The sequence below is a fragment of the Urocampus carinirostris genome, chromosome 11 (assembly GCF_059441175.1).
Source record: "Urocampus carinirostris isolate Australia breed hairy pipefish chromosome 11, RoL_Ucar_1.0, whole genome shotgun sequence".
Lineage (NCBI taxonomy): Eukaryota > Metazoa > Chordata > Actinopteri > Syngnathiformes > Syngnathidae > Urocampus > Urocampus carinirostris.
Genome location: NC_142359.1, coordinates 25,593,686 through 25,598,170, shown reverse-complemented (window position 1 = coordinate 25,598,170; position 4,485 = coordinate 25,593,686). Strand labels below are relative to the sequence as shown.

Sequence of the window (4,485 nt, the reverse complement as noted above, 5' to 3'; positions counted from 1 at the left end):
TTTCAAGGTTTTTATTTTTGTCACGTGCATAACCAACCATGTGTCAGGCTATATTCTACAAAAGATAAAAAACCATCACGAGCAATTCTCTTCTCAAGGACATAATATCATCTAAAGGAGATGAGATTAAAACGATAACGCTTGCCTGAACCAGGACAAAGCAAAGCAAAAACTGTGACTTTTTCAAGAATTTCACTCAAGTTACGTGCACAAACAACGGCTAATGGTCATTAGCATAGGTCAGCGATTGGAGGATATTTTGTAGCGCAGGAACAAATAGGTGGCCACGCGGATGAGAAGAAAAAAAATTCCCAAGACGATAAATCCACGTAGAGTTCGGCGTCCTCCACGTCCAGCAAGTGTATAATTTGTTGCGGGTCCTGGAAATTACATTGCTCCACGTCGCACTGAAGATCGCTTCGGTTCATTCAGTAAATGGACAGGACCACGCCCTCGAAGCCGTACCTGAGAGGGAAAGATAGGGTTTGCAACTCACATAACCGGGCCGGAGAACCAGATGGGCCGTGAGATGGAGACGAACGGGATCTCTTTGAATGAATGAATGAAAACTTTATTTCGAACATAAAAATAAAAACAGGACAAAAACAATGAGTCAACAACAAAATAATGTCACACAACATGTTCGAAAAGGGGTAGTCAGAAGCAGATGCTTATTTTTCCTACCCCTTTATCTTCCCTATTAAATACATTTTATAGATAGCTCCTCTTGTGTCCAATACAACAAAATCTCATGGATATACTTATTACATAGGTCAGATATCAATAATTATAATAGTTACAATAATCACCTATTTTATACACTAATCTTCGCAATACCCATCCCTCAACGTCATAATGCGCATAATGTCACCGCGGCACCAGTGATAATATCAATAAAAATAAACACAATACTTATAACAGTTCTGATGTGATAATAGCACAATAACAACAAGTTAGCCATAGTTTGAAGTGCAGTATTTCCAGTCTCCCTCATATCCCATTTTCTTCATCTCTGTATTTCGCCAGTAATGCTTTTTTGTATTTAAATTTGAACACATGGATATTTGGACATTGTTTGATTTCATTTTGCAAATTATTCCAAAGTCTGACTCCACACACAGACACACACATACTTCTCCTGGTGGTTCCCACCTTTGGGATTTTGAATTCACCACAGCCCCTCAAGTTATAATTTCCCTCTTTCCGAGTGAATAATCTTTGTATGTTTTCTGGCACTAGTTTTTGTTGACCTTAAATAACAGTTGTGAAGTGAAAAATTTTATTAAATCATCCAATTTCAATAAATTGGACTGCATGAATAAAATATTGGTATGATCCCGATATCCTACCCTGTGTATGGTTCTTATTGCACGTTTTTGAAGGATAAAAAGGGGCTGTAGTGAACTTTTGTAATTATTGCCCCAGACTTCTGCACCATATGTTAAATATGGCAGAACGAGAGAACAATATAATAAATACAATGCATTATAATGTAAAAGAACTTTGGTTTTATTAATTATTGAAATGCTTTTAGATACCTTTGTTTGTATGTGTCTGATGTGTGTTTTCCAACTTAATTTATTGTCTATCATGACCCCTAAAAACTTAATTTCTGATACAATGTCTATTGTGACACCATCCATTTTTACTTCTAAATCTTGATTTGCCTTACGATTACCAAAGAATATTACTTTGGTTTTATTTAAATTTAAAGATAATTTAAAGATTATTTATATCCATCCATACTTTTAGGTTAATTAGTTCACGATTAATACAGGTTACCAAATCCATATAGTTATCATTTGAATAGAAAATGTTAGTGTCGTCTGCAAATACTACTATTTTCAATAGTTTTGAAACATTAAAAATATCGTTAATATATAAATTAAATAGCTTTGGTCCCAGGATAGAACCCTGTGGTACTCCACAACAGATGTCCAAATATTCAGATGAAAACTCTCCCATTTTTACATATTGCTTCCTCCCCGTCAAATAACTTTGAATCCATTTCAAAGCCACTCCCCTGATGCCATATCTTTCCAGTTTTTTTATTAGTATATTATGATTAATGGTATCAAATGCTTTTTTTAAGTCAATAAATACCCCGACTGCGTATCTCTTCTTTTCTATACTGTGGGTAATTTCTTCTACTGCATCAATAATTGCCATTGTTGCTGATCTGTTTGCTCTAAAACCATATTGACTTTCATTAATCAATTTATGTTTATCTACAAATTGTTCTAGTCTATTATTGTAAAGTCTCTCTAATATTTTAGAGAACTGAGGAAGCAGAGATACCGGTCTATAGTTTGTAAAAATGTGCTTGTTCCCATTTTTGTATATTGGTATAACTTTTGCTATTTTCATTTGATTTGGAAATGTGCCTGTTAGAAATGATAGATTACAGATGGTTTCACAATGCTGTTTATAATTTGCTTAATTAGTACCATATCGATGTCAAAACAATCCATAGACGTTTTGTTTTTACAGTTGTTAACCACGTCTAAGATTTCTGATTCCGTAACCCCAGATAAAAACATGGTCTTGGAGTTCATTTTTATTAGTGACTCAAATTGTTTACCACTGCACTCTGGGATATTTGCAGCGAGCTCTGGTCCAACATTTACAAAATAACTATTGAAATTCTCCACAACTTGATTTAAATTATAATTTTCACTGTTCTTATCAATAAAATAGTTTGGATATGCATTGCTTACATTCTTTCCTTTTATTATACTATCTAATATATCCCAAATACCTTTGATATTACTTTTGTTATGATGTAATAAATTGGTATAGTATAATTTCTTGCTTGCTCTTAATATTCCTGTCAATTTGTTTTTATACGTTTTATACCGGGTTTCGGCTTCCTTAGTTCTTAGTTTAATAAATTTTCAATATAAGTAGTTTTTTTTCTTACAAGCATTATGTAAACCCTTAGTTATCCATGGATGATTTACAGATTTATTCTTAATATTAATTTGTCTCATTGGGCAATTTTTGTTGTACTTGTTGGTGAATATTTCCAAAAATATGTCAAACGCACCATCCACATCATCTGTACCATATATAGCATTCCAGTTTTGTTTAACTAAGTCATCATACAGTGATATAATAGTCGCTTCAGTTCTAACTCGTTTGTAAACATAATCCTTAATTGATTCTTGTCTAGTAACCTTTTCATCATATACTGTAAATACTGGTAGGTGATCAGAAATATCACAAACCAGTAACCCGCTGACATTTGTAAATTCCATATTATTTGTAAATATATTGTCAATGAGTGTTGCACTGTGTGAAGTGAGTCTACTAGGCCTTAATATAGTTGGGTACAAACTCATACTGTACATCATATTAATATAGTCATCAATGTTTTTATGGTTGTTTGGATTCATTAGATCAATGTTGAAATCTCCACAAATGAATAGTGTTTTGGCGCTTATTGTTGAATATGTTTTTTCAGCCCAGTTTGTGAAGGTTTCCAGATTTGAGCCCGGTGTTCTATACACACAACTGACTATATTTTTCCTTTTTTCATTTATAATTTCTATTGTAATACATTCAAGTAAATCGTCAATGACAAATGACATGTTTTGTAATATTTTCGATTTTAATCTTTTGTGCACATATATAGCTACTCCACCTCCTATTTTGTTTGTTCTATTTACATGGTTCAGATTATAGTTGTTTAATTCAAAATTTACACCCCTTCCCTCACTGAACCACGTTTCAGAAACTGCAATAACACTAAACGGGTTCTCAAATTGTTGTAAGTATTCAATGATGTCATCAAAATTTGTGTACACACTTCTACTGTTAAAGTGTATTATTGAGAATTTGTCTTCAGATTTAACAAAGGTATTGTATTCATTTCCAGTATAATATTTGCAATTGTCTGAGCTAGCTGATATGAATTTGTGGTCAGGATCGAAGTCATCTAATCTTGAATTATTGGAGTCAGTGTGATTAACAATGCTCAGTTCCGGTAAATCATGGCCTAATATATTATGATGGATTTTTTTATTGTGATCTGTAATAAAGGTGTCCATATCGTCAGTCCAGGATGTCATTGTTACACTTCAGGCAAATCTGTCCAGCTCCTGCATTTCTCGAACCCATAATATTTTTTATACTCTGCAGTTTGAAGTCCATGTTCCTTGTATTTTGTTCGTTTTCCTCAAAAATCGAGCCTGTCTTGCAATGTCAGAGTTTTTTTTGCTTAAGTGTTCATTTAAATAAACATTAGTCCCTTTTAGTTTTTTTCCGTGCTTAAGGATTTCATGTTTCCGTTTTCTGTTAACAAACCTTACGATGGTCGCCTTGGGTCGGTTGTCACCTCTTGTTAATTGGTGGCATGCTTCTATGTCCTCAGCATTGATGGGTATGCCTTTTTTACTCATAAAAGCAATGACCTGTTGCTCAGCAGAATCCTCATCAGCATCTGTTGCAATATTTGTATTTGCCACAGCCTTGGCATAGGTCCGA

General features: G+C 33.7%; 1 protein-coding gene across 1 annotated transcript in view; it reads right to left on the bottom strand.

Annotated features, from left to right (window-relative positions):
* LOC148356913 (ATP-binding cassette sub-family G member 1-like) overlaps positions 1 to 4,485 on the bottom strand; it is a 162,937-nt gene that overhangs the window by 139,043 nt on the left and 19,409 nt on the right. The gene's annotated exons all lie outside the window — the stretch shown is intronic.